The 20000-nt window shown below is 54.2% G+C and overlaps 1 long non-coding RNA gene across 2 annotated transcripts in view; it reads left to right on the top strand.

Annotated features, from left to right (window-relative positions):
* Positions 1-14600, top strand: part of LOC144955615 (uncharacterized) — a 17936-nt gene extending 3336 nt beyond the window's left edge. For both annotated transcript variants that reach the window (XR_013641737.1, XR_013641738.1), the window contains exons 2-4: positions 503-600; positions 8942-9074; positions 14303-14600. This is a non-coding gene — a long non-coding RNA (uncharacterized LOC144955615). The remainder of the gene's footprint in view (positions 1-502; positions 601-8941; positions 9075-14302) is intronic.
* Positions 14601-20000: the final 5400 nt, after the last annotated feature.

The following is a 20000-nucleotide window of genomic DNA, read 5'->3' as shown; positions in this document are numbered from 1 at the left end:
GATGATGATACTACTGATGATGATGATGATACTACTACTGATGATGATGATGATGATACTACTACTGATGATGATGATACTACTACTGATGATGATGATGATACTACTGATGATGATGATGATGATACTACTGATGATGATGATGCTACTACTGATGATGATGATGATACTACTGATGATGATGATGATACTACTGATGATGATGATGATGATGATACTACTGATGATGATGATACTACTGATGATGATGATGATACTACTGATGATGATGATGATGATACTACTGATGATGATGATGATGATACTACTGATGATGATGATACTACTACTGATGATGATGATGATGATACTACTGATGATGATGATGATGATACTACTGATGATGATGATGATGATGATGCTGATGATGATGATGATACTACTGATGATGATGATGATACTACTGATGATGATGATGATGATACTACTGATGATGATGATGCTGATGCTGATGATGATGTAGAGATCTCAAGCGAGGAACAAGGCTTTGATGGCTCTCCGTCGATCTGAGAGAATCTGCAACACACTCAGCACCATCGGCAAAGACAGATTTGAAGACAGGTGAGATGGTGGTGATGGTGGTGATGGTGGTGATGGTGGTGATGGTGATGGTGGTGGTGGTGATGGTGGTGATGGTGGTGGTGGTGATGGTGGTGATGGTGATGGTGGTGGTGGTGATGGTGGTGATGGTGGTGGTGGTGATGGTGGTGATGGTGATGGTGGTGATGGTGATGGTGGTGGTGGTGATGGTGGTGATGGTGGTGATGATGGTGGTGGTGATGGTGATGGTGGTGGTGGTGGGGGGGGGAGGTGATGGTGGTGGTGGTGGTGGTGGTGGTGATGGTGGTGATGGTGGTGGTGGTGATGGTGGTGGTGGTGATGGTGGTGATGGTGGTGATGATGGTGGTGGTGATGGTGATGGTGGTGGTGGTGGGGGGGGGAGGTGATGGTGGTGGTGGTGGTGATGGTGGTGATGGTGGTGATGGTGGTGATGGTGGTGGTGGTGATGGTGATGGTGGTGGTGGTGGGGGGGGGGGGGGTGATGGTGGTGGTCGTGGTGATGGTGGTGATGGTGGTGATGGTGATGGTGGTGATGGTGGTGGTGGTGATGGTGGTGATGGTGATGGTGGTGATGGTGATGGTGGTGGTGGTGATGGTGGTGATGGTGGTGATGATGGTGGTGGTGATGGTGATGGTGGTGGTGGTGGGGGGGGGAGGTGATGGTGGTGGTGGTGGTGATGGTGGTGATGGTGGTGATGGTGGTGATGGTGGTGGTGGTGATGGTGATGGTGGTGGTGGTGGGGGGGGGGGGGTGATGGTGGTGGTCGTGGTGATGGTGGTGATGGTGGTGATGGTGGTGATGGTGATGGTGGTGGTGGTGATGGTGGTGATGGTGGTGGTGGTGATGGTGGTGATGGTGATGGTGGTGGTGGTGATGGTGGTGATGGGTGGTGGTGGTGATGGTGGTGATGGTGATGGTGGTGATGGTGATGGTGGTGGTGGTGATGGTGGTGATGGTGGTGATGATGGTGGTGGTGATGGTGATGGTGGTGGTGGTGGGGGGGGGAGGTGATGGTGGTGGTGGTGGTGGTGGTGGTGATGGTGGTGATGGTGGTGGTGGTGATGGTGGTGGTGGTGATGGTGGTGATGGTGGTGATGATGGTGGTGGTGATGGTGATGGTGGTGGTGGTGGGGGGGGGAGGTGATGGTGGTGGTGGTGGTGATGGTGGTGATGGTGGTGATGGTGGTGATGGTGGTGGTGGTGATGGTGATGGTGGTGGTGGTGGGGGGGGGGGGGTGATGGTGGTGGTCGTGGTGATGGTGGTGATGGTGGTGATGGTGATGGTGGTGATGGTGGTGGTGGTGATGGTGGTGATGGTGATGGTGGTGATGGTGATGGTGGTGGTGGTGATGGTGGTGATGGTGGTGATGATGGTGGTGGTGATGGTGATGGTGGTGGTGGTGGGGGGGGGAGGTGATGGTGGTGGTGGTGGTGATGGTGGTGATGGTGGTGATGGTGGTGATGGTGGTGGTGGTGATGGTGATGGTGGTGGTGGTGGGGGGGGGGGGGTGATGGTGGTGGTCGTGGTGATGGTGGTGATGGTGGTGATGGTGATGGTGGTGATGGTGGTGGTGGTGATGGTGGTGATGGTGATGGTGGTGGTGGTGATGGTGGTGATGGTGGTGGTGGTGATGGTGGTGATGGTGATGGTGGTGATGGTGATGGTGGTGGTGGTGATGGTGGTGATGGTGGTGATGATGGTGGTGGTGATGGTGATGGTGGTGGTGGTGGTGGGGGGGAGGTGATGGTGGTGGTGGTGGTGGTGGTGGTGATGGTGGTGATGGTGGTGGTGGTGATGGTGGTGGTGGTGATGGTGGTGATGGTGGTGATGATGGTGGTGGTGATGGTGATGGTGGTGGTGGTGGGGGGGGGAGGTGATGGTGGTGGTGGTGGTGATGGTGGTGATGGTGGTGATGGTGGTGATGGTGGTGGTGGTGATGGTGATGGTGGTGGTGGTGGGGGGGGGGGGTGATGGTGGTGGTCGTGGTGATGGTGGTGATGGTGGTGATGGTGATGGTGGTGATGGTGGTGGTGGTGATGGTGGTGATGGTGATGGTGGTGATGGTGATGGTGGTGGTGGTGATGGTGGTGATGGTGGTGATGATGGTGGTGGTGATGGTGATGGTGGTGGTGGTGGGGGGGGGAGGTGATGGTGGTGGTGGTGGTGATGGTGGTGATGGTGGTGATGGTGGTGATGGTGGTGGTGGTGATGGTGATGGTGGTGGTGGTGGGGGGGGGGGGGTGATGGTGGTGGTCGTGGTGATGGTGGTGATGGTGGTGATGGTGATGGTGGTGATGGTGGTGGTGGTGATGGTGGTGATGGTGATGGTGGTGATGGTGATGGTGGTGGTGGTGATGGTGGTGATGGTGGTGATGATGGTGGTGGTGATGGTGATGGTGGTGGTGGTGGGGGGGGGAGGTGATGGTGGTGGTGGTGGTGATGGTGGTGATGGTGGTGATGGTGGTGGTGGTGATGGTGATGGTGGTGGTGGTGGGGGGGGGGGGGTGATGGTGGTGGTCGTGGTGATGGTGGTGGTGGTGGTGGTGATGGTGGTGATGGTGGTGGTGGTGGTGATGGTGGTGATGGTGGTGGTGGTGGTGATGGTGGTGATGGTGGTGGTGATGGTGGTGATGGTGGTGATGGTGGTGGTGATGGTGGTGGTGGTGATGGTGATGGTGGTGGTGGTGGGGGGGGGGGGTGATGGTGGTGGTCGTGGTGATGGTGGTGGTGGTGGTGATGGTGGTGATGGTGGTGGTGATGGTGGTGATGGTGGTGATGGTGGTGGTGGTGGTGGTGATGGTGGTGATGGTGGTGGTGATGGTGGTGATGGTGGTGGTGGTGGTGATGGTGGTGGTGGTGATGGTGATGGTGGTGGTGGTGGGGGGGGGGGGTGATGGTGGTGGTCGTGGTGATGGTGGTGGTGGTGGTGGTGATGGTGGTGATGGTGGTGGTGATGGTGGTGATGGTGGTGATGGTGGTGATGGTGGTGATGGTGGTGATGGTGGTGGTGATGGTGGTGGTGATGGTGGTGGTGATGGTGGTGATGGTGGTGGTGATGATGATGATGGTGGTGATGGTGGTGATGGTGGTGATGGTGGTGGTGGTGATGGTGGTGATGGTGGTGGTGGTGGTGGTGATGGTGGTGGTGGTGGTGGTGGTGATGGTGGTGATGGTGGTGATGGTGGTGGTGGTGGTGGTGGTGATGGTGGTGATGGTGGTGGTGGTGGTGGTGATGGTGGTGGTGGTGGTGGTGGTGATGGTGGTGATGGTGGTGATGGTGGTGGTGGTGGTGATGGTGGTGATGGTGGTGATGGTGGTGGTGATGGTGGTGATGGTGGTGGTGATGGTGATGGTGGTGATGGTGGTGATGGTGGTGATGGTGGTGATGGTGGTGGTGATGGTGGTGATGGTGGTGATGGTGGTGATGGTGGTGATGGTGGTGATGGTGATGGTGGTGATGGTGGTGGTGATGGTGATGGTGGTGGTGGTGATGGTGGTGATGGTGGTGGTGATGGTGATGGTGGTGATGGTGATGGTGGTGATGGTGGTGATGGTGATGGTGGTGATGTTGGTGATGGTGGTGATGGTGGTGATGGTGATGGTGGTGATGGTGGTGGTGATGGTGATGGTGGTGATGGTGGTGGTGATGGTGATGGTGGTGATGGTGATGGTGGTGATGGTGGTGATGGTGGTGATGGTGGTGGTGGTGGTGATGGTGGTGGTGGTGATGGTGGTGGTGATGATGGTGATGGTGGTGATGGTGGTGGTGGTGGTGGTGGTGGTGTTGGTGATGGTGGTGATGGTGATGGTGGTGATGGTGGTGGTGATGGTGATGGTGGTGATGGTGGTGATGGTGGTGGTGATGGTGGTGATGGTGGTGATGGTGGTGATGGTGGTGGTGATGGTGGTGATGGTGATGGTGGTGATGGTGATGGTGGTGATGGTGGTGATGGTGGTGGTGGTGATGATGGTGGTGGTGGTGGTGGTGGTGTGGTGATGATGGTGGTGATGGTGGTGGTGATGGTGGTGGCGGTGGGGGGGGGGTGGTGATGGTGGTGATGGTGATGATGGTGATGATGGTGATGGTGATGGTGGTGATGGTGGTGATGGTGGTGGTGGTGGTGATGGTGGTGGTGGTGGTGATGGTGGTGGTGATGGTGGTGGTGATGGTGGTGGTGATGGTGGTGATGGTGGTGGTGATGATGATGATGGTGGTGATGGTGGTGATGGTGGTGGTGGTGATGGTGGTGATGGTGGTGGTGGTGGTGGTGATGGTGGTGGTGGTGGTGGTGGTGATGGTGGTGATGGTGGTGGTGGTGGTGGTGGTGGTGATGGTGGTGGTGGTGGTGGTGATGGTGATGGTGGTGATGGTGGTGATGGTGGTGGTGATGGTGGTGATGGTGGTGGTGATGGTGATGGTGGTGATGGTGGTGATGGTGGTGATGGTGGTGATGGTGGTGGTGATGGTGGTGATGGTGGTGATGGTGGTGATGGTGGTGGTGGTGGTGGTGATGGTGGTGATGGTGGTGGTGGTGGTGGTGGTGATGGTGGTGATGGTGGTGGTGGTGGTGGTGATGGTGGTGGTGGTGGTGGTGGTGATGGTGGTGATGGTGGTGGTGGTGGTGGTGGTGGTGGTGATGGTGGTGGTGGTGGTGGTGATGGTGATGGTGGTGATGGTGGTGATGGTGGTGGTGATGGTGGTGATGGTGGTGGTGATGGTGATGGTGGTGATGGTGGTGATGGTGGTGATGGTGGTGATGGTGGTGGTGATGGTGGTGATGGTGGTGATGGTGGTGATGGTGGTGATGGTGATGGTGGTGATGGTGGTGGTGATGGTGGTGATGGTGGTGATGGTGGTGATGGTGGTGGTGATGGTGGTGATGGTGGTGATGGTGGTGATGGTGGTGGTGATGGTGGTGGTGATGGTGATGGTGGTGGTGGTGATGGTGGTGATGGTGGTGGTGATGGTGATGGTGGTGATGGTGATGGTGGTGATGGTGGTGATGGTGGTGATGGTGATGGTGGTGATGTTGGTGATGGTGGTGATGGTGGTGATGGTGATGGTGGTGATGGTGGTGGTGATGGTGATGGTGGTGATGGTGGTGGTGATGGTGATGGTGGTGATGGTGATGGTGGTGATGGTGGTGATGGTGGTGATGGTGGTGGTGGTGGTGATGGTGGTGGTGGTGATGGTGGTGGTGATGATGGTGATGGTGGTGATGGTGGTGGTGGTGGTGGTGGTGTTGGTGATGGTGGTGATGGTGATGGTGGTGATGGTGGTGGTGATGGTGATGGTGATGGTGGTGATGGTGGTGATGGTGGTGGTGATGGTGGTGATGGTGGTGATGGTGGTGGTGATGGTGGTGATGGTGATGGTGGTGATGGTGATGGTGGTGATGGTGGTGATGGTGGTGATGGTGGTGGTGGTGATGATGGTGGTGGTGGTGGTGGTGGTGGTGGTGATGGTGGTGATGGTGGTGATGGTGGTGGTGATGGTGGTGGCGGTGGGGGGGGGGGTGGTGATGGTGGTGATGGTGATGATGGTGATGATGGTGATGGTGGTGGTGGTGATGGTGGTGATGGTGGTGATGGTGGTGGTGATGGTGGTGATGGTGATGGTGGTGGTGATGGTGGTGGTGGTGGTGATGGTGGTGGTGGTGGTGATGGTGGTGGTGGTGATGGTGGTGGTGGTGGTGGTGATGGTGGTGATGGTGGTGATGATGGTGGTGATGGTGATGGTGGTGGTGGTGGTGATGGTGGTGGTGGTGGTGATGGTGGTGATGGTGGTGATGGTGGTGGTGATGGTGGTGATGGTGATGGTGGTGGTGGTGATGGTGGTGATGGTGGTGATGGTGGTGGTGATGGTGGTGATGGTGATGGTGGTGATGGTGGTGATGGTGATGGTGGTGATGGTGGTGATGGTGATGGTGGTGATGGTGGTGGTGATGGTGGTGATGGTGATGATGATGGTGGTGGTGGTGGTGGTGGTGGTGATGGTGGTGATGGTGGTGATGGTGGTGGTGATGGTGGTGGTGGTGGTGGGGGGGGGGGTGATGGTGGTGATGGTGATGATGGTGATGGTGGTGATGGTGATGATGGTGATGGTGGTGATGGTGGTGATGATGGTGGTGATGGTGGTGGCGGTGGGGGGGGGGTGGTGATGGTGGTGATGGTGATGATGGTGATGGTGGTGGTGATGGTGGTGATGGTGATGGTGGTGATGGTGATGGTGGTGATGGTGGTGGTGGTGGTGATGGTGGTGGTGATGGTGGTGGTGGTGATGGTGGTGGTGGTGGTGATGGTGGTGGTGGTGATGGTGGTGATGGTGGTGATGATGGTGGTGATGGTGATGGTGGTGGTGGTGATGGTGGTGATGGTGGTGATGGTGGTGGTGATGGTGGTGATGGTGGTGATGGTGGTGATGGTGATGGTGGTGGTGGTGATGGTGGTGATGGTGGTGATGGTGGTGGTGGTGGTGGTGATGGTGATGATGGTGGTGATGGTGATGGTGGTGGTGGTGGTGGTGGTGATGGTGGTGATGGTGGTGATGGTGGTGATGGTGATGGTGGTGGTGGTGATGGTGGTGATGGTGGTGATGGTGGTGGTGATGGTGGTGATGGTGATGGTGGTGATGGTGATGGTGGTGATGGTGGTGATGGTGGTGATGGTGGTGGTGGTGATGATGGTGGTGGTGGTGGTGGTGGTGGTGATGGTGGTGATGGTGGTGATGGTGGTGGTGATGGTGGTGGTGGTGGTGGGGGGGGGTGATGGTGGTGATGGTGATGATGGTGATGGTGGTGATGGTGATGATGGTGATGGTGGTGATGGTGGTGATGATGGTGGTGATGGTGGTGGCGGTGGGGGGGGGGGTGGTGATGGTGGTGATGGTGATGATGGTGATGGTGGTGATGGTGATGATGGTGATGGTGGTGATGGTGGTGATGGTGGTGATGGTGGTGGTGGTGGTGGTGGTGATGGTGGTGGTGGTGGTGGTGGTGATGATGGTGGTGGTGGTGGTGGTGATGGTGATGGTGGTGATGGTGGTGATGGTGGTGGTGATGGTGATGGTGGTGTTGGTGATGGTGGTGGTGGTGGTGATGGTGGTGATGGTGGTGATGGTGGTGATGGTGGTGGTGGTGATGGTGGTGGTGGGGGGGGGGGTGATGGTGGTGATGGTGATGATGGTGATGGTGGTGATGGTGGTGATGGTGGTGATGGTGATGGTGGTGGTGGTGGTGGTGGTGATGGTGGTGGTGGGGGGGGGGTGATGGTGGTGATGGTGATGATGGTTATGGTGGTGATGGTGGTGATGGTGGTGATGGTGATGGTGGTGATGGTTATGGTGATGATGGTGATGATGGTTATGGTGGTGATGGTGGTGATGGTGGTGATGGTGGTGATGGTGGTGGTGATGGTGGTGGTGGTGGTGGTGATGGTGGTGATGGTGGTGATGGTGGTGGTGATGGTGGTGGTGGTGGTGGGGGGGGGGGGTGATGGTGGTGATGGTGATGGTGGTGATGGTGGTGATGATGGTGGTGATGGTGGTGGCGGTGGGGGGGGGGTGGTGATGGTGGTGATGGTGATGATGGTGATGGTGGTGATGGTGATGATGGTGGTGATGGTGGTGATGGTGGTGGTGATGGTGGTGGTGGTGGTGATGGTGGTGGTGGTGATGGTGGTGATGGTGGTGATGGTGGTGATGGTGGTGATGATGGTGATGGTGATGATGGTGATGATGGTGATGGTGGTGGTGTTGGTGGTGGTGATGATGGTGATGGTGGTGGTGTTGGTGATGGTGGTGATGGTGGTGATGATGGTGGTGGTGATGGTGGTGGTGGTGATGGTGGTGTTGGTGATGGTGGTGATGGTGGTGATGGTGGTGGTGATGGTGGTGGTGATGGTGGTGGTGATGGTGGTGGTGATGGTGGTGATGGTGATGGTGGTGATGGTGGTGGTGGTGATGGTAGAGGAATTATGGGATGAGTGAGTGGGTGACTGAGTGAGTGACTGAGTGAGTGACTGAGTGAGTAACTGACTGAGTGACTAACTGAGTGAGTGACTGAGTGACTGACTCAGTGACTGAGTGAGTGACTGAGTGAGTGAATGACTGACTGACTGAGTGACTGACTGAGTAACTGAGTGACTGACTGGGTGAATGACTGACTGACTGAGTGACTGACTAACTAACTAACTGACTGAGTGACTGACTGACTGACTAACTAACTGAGTGACTGACTGAGTGACTGACTAACTAACTGACTGACTGACTGAGTAACTCACTACTGACTGACTGACTGACTAACTGACTGACCCCCCCCCCCCATCTCTCACCATGCCAGGATCGTGATCGCTCTGTCGCAGAAAGCGACTGACGCTTCTTTTGAGCAAATCCTCGAGATGTCTCAGAGGATGGCGCGAGGCTTTGCAAGGTGCTGTGAGCAGGGTCAAAACGTGGGCTGCCTGATGGATCATGTAAGTAGTTAGTCAGTCAGTTAGTCACTCAGTCAGTTAGTCAGTCAGTCACTCAGTCAATCACTCAGTCACTCAGTCACTCACTCAGTCCACTCACTCACTCACTCAGTCAGTCACTCAGTCACTCAGTCAGGCAAGGTGCTGTGAGCAGGGTCAAAACGTGGGCTGCCTGATGGATCATGTAAGTAGTTAGTCAGTCAGTTAGTTAGTTAGTCAGTCAGTCAGTTCGTCAGTCAGTTAGTCAGTCACTCAGTCACTCACTCAGTCACTCACTCACTCAGTCAGTCACTCAGTCAGGCAAGGTGCTGTGAGCAAAGTCAAAACGTGGGCTGCCTGATGGATCATGTAAGTAGTTAGTCAGTTAGTCAGTCAGTCAGTCAGTCAGTTAGTCAGTTAGTTAGTTAGTCAGTTAGTTAGTCACTCACTCACCCACTCACTCAGTCACTCAGTCACTCAGTCACTCAGTCAGGCAAGGTGCTGTGAGCAGGGTCAAAACGTGGGCTGCCTGATGGATCATGTAAGTAGTTAGTCAGTCAGTTAGTTAGTCAGTCAGTCAGTCAGTTCGTCAGTCAGTTAGTCAGTCAGTTAGTCAGTTAGTTAGTCACTCAGTCAGTCAGTCACTCAGTCAGCCAAGGTGCTGTGAACAGGGTCAAAACGTGGGCTGCCTGATGGATCATGTAAGTAGTTAGTCAGTTAGTCACTCAGTTAGTTAGTCAGTTAGTCAGTCAGTTAGTCAGTCAGTCAGTTAGTCAGTTAGTTAGTCACTCAGTCACTCAGTCACTCAGTCAGGCAAGGTGCTGTGAGCAGGGTCAAAACGTGGGCTGCCTGATGGATCATGTAAGTAGTTAGTCAGTCAGTTAGTTAGTCAGTCAGTCAGTCAGTTCGTCAGTCAGTTAGTCAGTCAGTTAGTCAGTTAGTTAGTCACTCAGTCAGTCAGTCACTCAGTCAGCCAAGGTGCTGTGAACAGGGTCAAAACGTGGGCTGCCTGATGGATCATGTAAGTAGTTAGTCAGTTAGTCACTCAGTTAGTTAGTCAGTTAGTCAGTCAGTTAGTCAGTCAGTCAGTTAGTCAGTTAGTTAGTCACTCAGTCACTCAGTCACTCAGTCAGGCAAGGTGCTGTGAGCAGGGTCAAAACGTGGGCTGCCTGATGGATCATGTAAGTAGTTAGTCAGTCAGTTAGTCACTCAGTCAGTTAGTCAGTCAGTCACTCAGTCAATCACTCAGTCACTCAGTCACTCACTCAGTCACTCACTCACTCAGTCAGTCACTCAGTCAGGCAAGGTGCTGTGAGCAAAGTCAAAACGTGGGCTGCCTGATGGATCATGTAAGTAGTTAGTCAGTTAGTCAGTCAGTCAGTCAGTCAGTCAGTTAGTCAGTTAGTTAGTTAGTCAGTTAGTTAGTCACTCACTCACCCACTCACTCAGTCAGTCAGTCACTCAGTCAGGCAAGGTGCTGTGAGCAGGGTCAAAACGTGGGCTGCCTGATGGATCATGTAAGTAGTTAGTCAGTCAGTCAGTCAGTTAGTTAGTCACTCAGTCAGTCAGTCACTCAGTCAGGCAAGGTGCTGTGAGCAGGGTCAAAACGTGGGCTGCCTGATGGATCATGTAAGTAGTTAGTCAGTCAGTTAGTCACTCAGTCAGTTAGTCAGTCAGTCACTCAGTCAATCACTCAGTCACTCAGTCACTCACTCAGTCACTCACTCACTCAGTCAGTCACTCAGTCAGGCAAGGTGCTGTGAGCAAAGTCAAAACGTGGGCTGCCTGATGGATCATGTAAGTAGTTAGTCAGTTAGTCAGTCAGTCAGTCAGTCAGTCAGTTAGTCAGTTAGTTAGTTAGTCAGTTAGTTAGTCACTCACTCACCCACTCACTCAGTCAGTCAGTCACTCAGTCAGGCAAGGTGCTGTGAGCAGGGTCAAAACGTGGGCTGCCTGATGGATCATGTAAGTAGTTAGTCAGTTAGTCAGTCAGTTAGTCAGTCAGTCAGTTAGTCAGTTAGCTAGTCAGTTAGTCAGTTAGCTAGTCAGTCAGTCAGTCACTCAGTCAGGCAAGGTGCTGTGAGCAGGGTCAAAACGTGGGCTGCCTGATGGATCATGTAAGTAGTTAGTCAGTCAGTTAGTTAGTCAGTCAGTCAGTTCGTCAGTCAGTTAGTCAGTCAGTTAGTCAGTTAGTTAGTCACTCAGTCAGTCAGTCACTCAGTCAGGAAAGGTGCTGTGAACAGGGTCAAAACGTGGGCTGCCTGATGGATCATGTAAGTAGTTAGTCAGTTAGTCAGTCAGTTAGTTAGTCAGTTAGTCAGTCAGTTAGTCAGTCAGTCAGTCAGTCAGCCACTCACTCACTCACTCACCCACTCACTCACCCATTAACCCACCCACTCAGTCACTCACCCACTCAGTCAATCACTCAGTCACTCAGTCAGTCACTCACTCAGTCAGTCAGTCACTCAGTCAGGCAAGGTGCTGTGAGCAAAGTCAAAACGTGGGCTGCCTGATGGATCATGTAAGTAGTTAGTCAGTTAGTCAGTCAGTTAGTTAGTCAGTTAGTTAGTCAGTTAGTTAGTTAGTTAGTCAGTTAGTTAGTCACTCACTCACCCAATCACTCACTCACTCACTCACCCACTCAGTTAGTCACCCACTCACTCAGTCACTCAGTCACTCAGTCAGGCAAGGTGCTGTGAGCAAAGTCAAAACGTGGGCTGCCTGATGGATCATGTAAGTAGTTAGTCAGTCAGTCAGTCAGTTAGTCAGTCAGTCAGTCACCCAGTCAGGCAAGGTGCTGTGAGCAAAGTCAAAACGTGGGCTGCCTGATGGATCATTTAAGTAGTTAGTCAGTTAGTCAGTCACTCAGTCAGTCAATCACTCAATCAGTCAGTCAGTCACTCAGTCACCCACTCACTCAGTCACTCACTCAGTCACTCACTCACCCACTAACCCACCCACCCACTCAGTCACTCAGTCAGTTAGTCAGTCACTCAGTCAGTCAGTCAGTCAGTCACTCAGTCACTCAGTCAATCACTCAATCAGTCACTCACCCACTCACTCAGTCACTCAGTCACTCAGTTACTCAGTCAGTTACTCAGTCACTCACTCACCCACTCAGTCAATCACTCAGTCACTCAGTCACTCAGTCAGTCACTCACTCACCCACTCAGTCACTCAGTCAGGCAAGGTGCTGTGAGCTAGGTCAAAACGTGGGCTGCCTGATGGATCATGTAAGTAGTTAGTTAGTCACTCAGTCACTCAGTCAGTCAGTTAGTCAGTCACTCAGTCAGTTAGTCACTCAGTCAGTCATGCAGTCAGACACTCAGTCAGTCAGTCACTCAGTCAGCCAGTCACTCACCCAATCATTCACCGACTCATTCACCCACTCACTCACTCACCCACTCTGTCACTCACTCACCCAGTCACTCACCCACTCACTAACTCACCCACTCACTCACTCACTCACCCAGTCACTCACCCACTCACTCACTCACTAACCCACTCACCCACTCAGTCACTCACTCACTCACTAAGCCACTCATTCACCGACTCACTCAGTTAGTCAATTAGTCACTCAGTCACTCACTCACTCAGTCAGTCACTCACTCGCGCACTCACCCACTCACTCAGTCGTGGATGAGTGAGTGACTAAGTTACAGAGTGAGTGAGTGACTAAGTGAGTGAGCGAGCGAGTGGGTGCATGAGTGAGTGGGTAAGCGAGTGAGTGAGTGAGCGAGTGAGTGAGTGAGCGAGTGAGCGAGCGAGTGAGTGAGTGAGCGAGTGAGTGAGTGAGTGAGTGAGCGAGCGAGTGAGTGAGCGAGTGAGCGAGTGAGTGAGTGAGCGAGTGAGCGAGCGAGTGAGTGAGTGAGTGAGCGAGTGAGTGAGTGAGTGAGTGAGCGAGCGAGTGAGTGAGTGAGTGAGCGAGTGAGTGAGTGAGTGAGCGAGCGAGCGAGTGAGTGAGTGAGCGAGTGAGTGAGTGAGTGAGTGAGCGAGCGAGTGAGTGAGTGAGTGAGCGAGTGAGTGAGTGAGTGAGCGAGCGAGTGAGTGAGTGAGTGAGTGAGCGAGTGAGCGAGTGAGCGAGTGAGTGAGTGAGTGAGCGAGTGAGTGAGTGAGCGAGCGAGCGAGTGAGTGAGCGAGCGAGTGAGTGAGTGAGCGAGTGAGTGAGTGAGTGAGTGAGTGAGCGAGCGAGCGAGTGAGTGAGTGAGCGAGTGAGTGAGTGAGTGAGCGAGCGAGTGAGTGAGTGAGTGAGCGAGTGAGTGAGTGAGTGAGCGAGTGAGCGAGTGAGTGAGTGAGTGAGTGAGCGAGTGAGTGAGTGAGCGAGCGAGCGAGTGAGTGAGTGAGCGAGCGAGTGAGTGAGTGAGCGAGCGAGTGAGTGAGTGAGCGAGCGAGCGAGTGAGTGAGTGAGTGAGCGAGTGAGTGAGTGAGTGAGCGAGCGAGTGAGTGAGTGAGTGAGCGAGTGAGTGAGTGAGCGAGTGAGCGAGTGAGTGAGTGAGTGAGCGAGTGAGTGAGTGAGTGAGCGAGCGAGTGAGTGAGTGAGTGAGCGAGCGAGTGAGTGAGTGAGCGAGTGAGCGAGTGAGCGAGTGAGCGAGCGAGCGAGTGAGTGAGCGAGCGAATGAGTGAGTGAGTGAGTGAGCGAGCGAGTGAGTGAGTGAGTGAGTGAGTGAGCGAGCGAGCGAATGAGTGAGTGAGTGAGTGAGTGAGTGAGTGAGTGAGTGAGTGAGTGAGCGAGTGAGTGAGTGAGTGAGTGAGTGAATGAGCGAGCGAGCGAATGAGTGAGCGAGCGAGTGAGCGAGCGAGTGAGCGACTGAGTGAGTGAGCGAGTGAGTGAGTGAGTGTCTGAGTGACTGGTTGAATGACTGAGTGGGTGACTGACTGATTAACAATATCTCTCTCCACCCCCCCAATCCCTCCCCACCATCTCCCCCCACCATCTCCTCACCACCCCCCCCCCCACCACCACCCCCCCCCCACCCCCCCCACCCACCCCCCCCCCACCATCTCCACCCCCCCACCCCTCCCCACCCCCCCCCCACCATCTCCCCCCACCATCTCCCCCCACCCACCCCCCCACCCTCCCCACCCCCCCCCCCCCACCACCACCCACCATCTCCCCCCACCATCTCCACCCCCCCACCCTCCCCACCCCCCCCCCACCACCACCCACCACCCCCCCCCACCACCCCCCCCCACCCCACCCCCCCCCACCCCCCCCCCCACCCACCACCCCCCCCCCCCCACCCCCCCTCCAGCGGCATGCTCTTCACGAGGCAATCTGCTCCACACCGTCCGGCTCGCTCCCGCAATCGGTTGCGGGTTGCTGCAACTCGCCCGCAACCGGCGCAACCGGCGCAACCGCCGCAACCGGCGCAACCGCGGACAGCGCTTTGGAGAACCGTGACCGCTGTTTCGACAATCTCCAAGCGAACGCCACCCTCTCTCACTCGCCCTTCTACTCCGACGCAAAGTTGTGCAGCATGAGGCTTCGCATGCCCCACAGATTCCTGGAGAGGTGATTGTGGGGTTTTTGTGGGGGTTTCTGTGGGTTTCTGTGGGTTTTTGTGGGTTTCTGTGGGTTTCTGTGAGTCTTTATGAGTCTCTGAGTGTCTCTGTGGGTCTCTGTGAGCCTCTGTGGGTTTCTGTGACTCTCTGTGTGTCTCTATGTGTCTCTGTGTGTCTCTGTGTGTCTCTGTGTGTCTATGTGTCTATGTGACGCTCTCTCACTCGCCCTTCTACTCCGACGCAAAGTTGTGCAGCATGAGGCTTCGCATGCCCCACAGATTCCTGGAGAGGTGATTGTGGGGTTTTTGTGGGGGTTTCTGTGGGTTTCTGTGGGTTTTTGTGGGTTTCTGTGGGTTTCTGTGGGTTTCTGTGGGTTTCTGTGAGTCTTTATGAGTCTCTGAGTGTCTCTGTGGGTCTCTGTGAGCCTCTGTGGGTTTCTGTGACTCTCTGTGTGTCTCTGTGTGTCTCTGTGTGTCTATGTGTCTATGTGACGCTCTCTCACTCGCCCTTCTACTCCGACGCAAAGTTGTGCAGCATGAGGCTTCGCATGCCCCACAGATTCCTGGAGAGGTGATTGTGGGGTTTTTTTGGGGGTTTCTGTGGATTTCTGTGGGTTTTTGTGGGTTTCTGTGGGTTTTTGTGGGTTTATGTGGGTGTGAGTCTTTATGAGTCTCTGAGTGTCTCTGTGGGTCTCTGTGAGCCTCTGTGTGTCTCTGTGTCTCTGTGTCTCTCTGTGTCTCTGTGTGTCTCTGTGTCTCTCTGTGAGTCTCTCTGTGTCTCTCTGTGTCTCTCTGTGTCTCTGTGTGTCTATGTGACTCTGTCTCACTCGCCCTTCTACTCCGACGCAAAGTTGTGCAGCATGAGGCTTCGCATGCCCCACAGATTCCTGGAGAGGTGATTGTGGGGTTTTTTTGGGTGTCTGTGGGTTTCTGTGGATTTCTGTGGGTTTTTGTGGGTCTCTGTGAGCCTCTGTGGGTTTCTGTGACTCTCTGTGTGTCTCTGTGTCTCTGTGTCTCTCTGTGTCTCTGTGTGTCTCTGTGTCTCTGTGTCTCTCTGTGTCTCTGTGTGTCTCTGTGGGTCTGTGAGTCTCTGTGTGTCTCTGTGTCTCTGTGTGTCTCTGTGAGTCTCTCTGTGTGTCTCTGTGTGTCTCTGTGTCTGTGTGGGTCTCTGTGTGTCTCTGTGTGTCTCTGTGATTCTCTGAGTGTCTCTGTGTGTCTCTGTGTGTGTCTCTGTGTCTCTCTCTCTCTGTCTCTCTCTGTCTCTGTGTCTCTCTGTGTCTGTGTGTGTCTCTGTGTCTCTGTGTGTGTCTCACTGTCTCTGTCTCTGTGTGTGTCTCTGTGTCTCTGTGTGTGTCTCACTGTCTCTGTGTGTGTCTCACTGTCTCTGTGTGTGTCTCTGTCTCTCTGTGTCTCTGTGTGTGTCTCACTGTCTCTGTGTCTCTCTCTGTGTCTCTGTGTGTCTCTGTCTCTCTGTCTCACTGTGTCTCACTGTGTGTCTCAGGTTCCTGTGGGAGTTTGGCCGCAGACATCCCCACGCGTCTCTCAGCGTGTGTCTCACTGTCTCTGTCTGTGTGTGTCTCACTGTCTCTGTGTGTGTCTCACTGTCTCTGTGTCTCTCTCTCTGTCTCTCTGTGTGTGTCTCTGTCTCTCTGTGTCACTGTGTCTCACTGTGTGTCTCAGGTTCCTGTGGGAGTTTGGCCGCAGACATCCACACGCGTCTCTCAGCGTGTGTCTCACTGTCTCTGTCTCTGTGTGTGTCTCACTGTCTCTGTGTGTGTCTCACTGTCTCTGTGTCTCTCTCTCTGTGTCTCTGTGTGTGTGTCTCTGTCTCTCTGTCTCACTGTGTCTCACTGTGTGTCTCAGGTTCCTGTGGGAGTTTGGCCGCAGACATCCCCACGCGTCTCTCAGCGTGTGTCTCACTGTCTCTGTCTGTGTGTGTCTCTGTGTCTCTGTGTGTGTCTCACTGTCTCTGTGTCTCTCTCTCTGTCTCTCTGTGTGTGTCTCTGTCTCTCTGTGTCACTGTGTCTCACTGTGTGTCTCAGGTTCCTGTGGGAGTTTGGCCGCAGACATCCACACGCGTCTCTCAGCGTGTGTCTCTCTCTGTGTCTCTGTGTGTGTCTCTGTGTCTCTCTCACTGTCTCTGTGTCTCTCTCTCTGTGTCTCTCTGTGTGTGTCTCTGTGTCACTGTGTCTCACTGTGTGTCTCAGGTTCCTGTGGGAGTTTGGCCGCAGACATCCTCACACGGCTCTCAGCGTGTGTCTCACTGTCTCTGTCTCTGTGTGTGTCTCTGTGTCTCTGTGTCCTCTCTCTCTGTGTCTATGTGTGTGTGTCTCTGTGTGTCTCTCTGTCTCACTGTGTCTCACTGTGTGTCTCAGGTTCCTGTGGGAGTTTGGGCCGCAGACATCCACACACGGCTCTGAGCGTGTGTCTCACTGTCTCTGTCTCTGTGTGTGTCTCTGTGTCTCTCTCACTGTCTCTGTGTTTCTCTCTCTGTGTCTCTCTGTGTGTCTCTCTGTTTCACTGTGTCTCACTGTGTCTCACTGTGTGTCTCAGGTTCCTGTGGGAGTTTGGCCGCAGACATCCCACGCAGCTCTCAGCGTGTCTCACTGTCTCTGTCTCTGTGTGTGTCTCTGTGTCTCTGTGTGTGTCTCACTGTCTCTGTGTCTCTCTCTCTGTGTCTCTCTGTGTGTGTCTCTGTGTGTCTCTCTGTTTCACTGTGTCTCACTGTGTGTCTCAGGTTCCTGTGGGAGTTTGGCCGCAGACATCCTCACACGGCTCTCAGCGTGTGTCTCACTGTCTCTGTCTCTGTGTGTGTCTCTGTGTCTCTGTGTCTCTCTCTCTGTGTCTATGTGTGTGTGTCTCTGTGTGTCTCTCTGTCTCACTGTGTCTCACTGTGTGTCTCAGGTTTCCTGTGGGAGTTTGGCCGCAGACATCCACACACGGCTCTCAGCGTGTGTCTCACTGTGTCTGTCTCTGTGTGTGTCTCTGTGTGTGTCTCACTGTCTCTGTGTCTCTCTCTGTGTCTCTGTGTGTCTCTCTGTTTCACTGTGTCTCACTGTGTCTCACTGTGTGTCTCAGGTTCCTGTGGGAGTTTGGCCGCAGACATCCCCACGCAGCTCTCAGCCAAGTCGAGGAGTTGGCAGAGAGGTTCGCCAAGATGGCCGACTCCTGTTGCGGAAAAGTTGACTCAGCCCTCATGCTTCACCCAGCAGGTGACTCACTGAGTGACTCACTGAGTGGCTGAGTGAGTGACTGACTGAGTGACTCACTGAGTGACTCACTGAGTGAGTGACTGAGTGAGTGAGTGACTCACTGAGTGACTCACTGAGTGACTCACTGAGTGAGTGACTGAGTGAGTGACTGAGTGACTCACTGAGTGACTGAGTTAGTGACTGAGTGAGTGACTGAGTGGGTGACTGAGTGACTGAGTGGTGGAGGAGTTGGCAGAGAGGTTCGCCAAGATGGCCGACTCCCTGTTGCGGAAAAGTTGACTCAGCCTCATGCTTCACCCAGCAGGTGACTCACTGAGTGACTCACTGAGTGAGTGACTGACTGACTGACTGAGTGGGTGACTGACTGACTGAGTGGGTGACTGAGTGAGTGAGTGGTCGAGGAGTTGGCAGAGAGGTTCGCCAAGATGGCCGACTCCTGTTGCGGGAAAGTTGACTCAGCCTCATGCTTCACCCAGCAGGTGTCTCACTGAGTGACTGACTGAGTGACTCACTGAGTGAGTGACTGAGTGAGTGACTCACTGAGTGACTCACTGAGTGAGTGACTGAGTGACTCACTGAGTGGCTCACTGACTGACTGAGTGGGTGACTGAGTGAGTGAGTGACTCACTGAGTGACTCACTGAGTGACTCACTGAGTGACTCACTGAGTGGCTCACTGACTGACTGAGTGGGTGACTGAGTGAGTGAGTGACTCACTGAGTGACTCACTGAGTGAGTGACTGAGTGAGTGACTGAGTGAGTGAGTGACTCACTGAGTGACTCACTGAGTCACTCACTGAGTGAGTGACTGAGTGAGTGACTGAGTGACTCACTGAGTGACTGAGTTAGTGACTGAGTGAGTGACTGAGTGGGTGACTGAGTGACTGAGTGGTGGAGGAGTTGGCAGAGAGGTTCGCCAAGATGGCCGACTCCTGTTGCGGAAAAGTTGACTCAGCCTCATGCTTCACCCAGCAGGTGACTCACTGAGTGACTCACTGAGTGGCTGAGTGAGTGACTGACTGAGTGACTCACTGAGTGACTCACTGAGTGAGTGACTGAGTGAGTGAGTGACTCACTGAGTGACTCACTGAGTGACTCACTGAGTGAGTGACTGAGTGAGTGACTGAGTGACTCACTGAGTGACTGAGTTAGTGACTGAGTGAGTGACTGAGTGGGTGACTGAGTGACTGAGTGGTGGAGGAGTTGGCAGAGAGGTTCGCCAAGATGGCCGACTCCTGTTGCGGAAAAGTTGACTCAGCCTCATGCTTCACCCAGCAGGTGACTCACTGAGTGACTCACTGAGTGAGTGACTGACTGACTGACTGAGTGGGTGACTGACTGACTGAGTGGGTGACTGAGTGAGTGAGTGGTCGAGGAGTTGGCAGAGAGGTTCGCCAAGATGGCCGACTCCTGTTGCGGGAAAGTTGACTCAGCCTCATGCTTCACCCAGCAGGTGTCTCACTGAGTGACTGACTGAGTGACTCACTGAGTGAGTGACTGAGTGAGTGACTCACTGAGTGACTCACTGAGTGAGTGACTGAGTGACTCACTGAGTGGCTCACTGACTGACTGAGTGGGTGACTGAGTGAGTGAGTGACTCACTGAGTGACTCACTGAGTGACTCACTGAGTGACTCACTGAGTGGCTCACTGACTGACTGAGTGGGTGACTGAGTGAGTGAGTGACTCACTGAGTGACTCACTGAGTGAGTGACTGAGTGAGTGACTGAGTGAGTGAGTGACTCACTGAGTGACTCACTGAGTCACTCACTGAGTGAGTGACTGAGTGAGTGACTGAGTGACTCACTGAGTGACTGAGTTAGTGACTGAGTGAGTGACTGAGTGGGTGACTGAGTGACTGAGTGGTGGAGGAGTTGGCAGAGAGGTTTCGCCAAGATGGCCGACTCCTGTTGCGGAAAAGTTGACTCAGCCTCATGCTTCACCCAGCAGGTGACTCACTGAGTGACTCACTGAGTGGCTGAGTGAGTGACTGACTGAGTGACTCACTGAGTGACTCACTGAGTGAGTGACTGAGTGAGTGAGTGACTCACTGAGTGACTCACTGAGTGACTCACTGAGTGAGTGACTGAGTGAGTGACTGAGTGACTCACTGAGTGACTGAGTTAGTGACTGAGTGAGTGACTGAGTGGGTGACTGAGTGACTGAGTGGTGGAGGAGTTGGCAGAGAGGTTCGCCAAGATGGCCGACTCCTGTTGCGGAAAAGTTGACTCAGCCTCAT

The sequence above is a fragment of the Lampetra fluviatilis genome, unplaced genomic scaffold (assembly GCF_964198595.1).
Source record: "Lampetra fluviatilis unplaced genomic scaffold, kcLamFluv1.1 SCAFFOLD_735, whole genome shotgun sequence".
Lineage (NCBI taxonomy): Eukaryota > Metazoa > Chordata > Hyperoartia > Petromyzontiformes > Petromyzontidae > Lampetra > Lampetra fluviatilis.
This window is presented reverse-complemented; position numbering and strand designations above follow the sequence as displayed.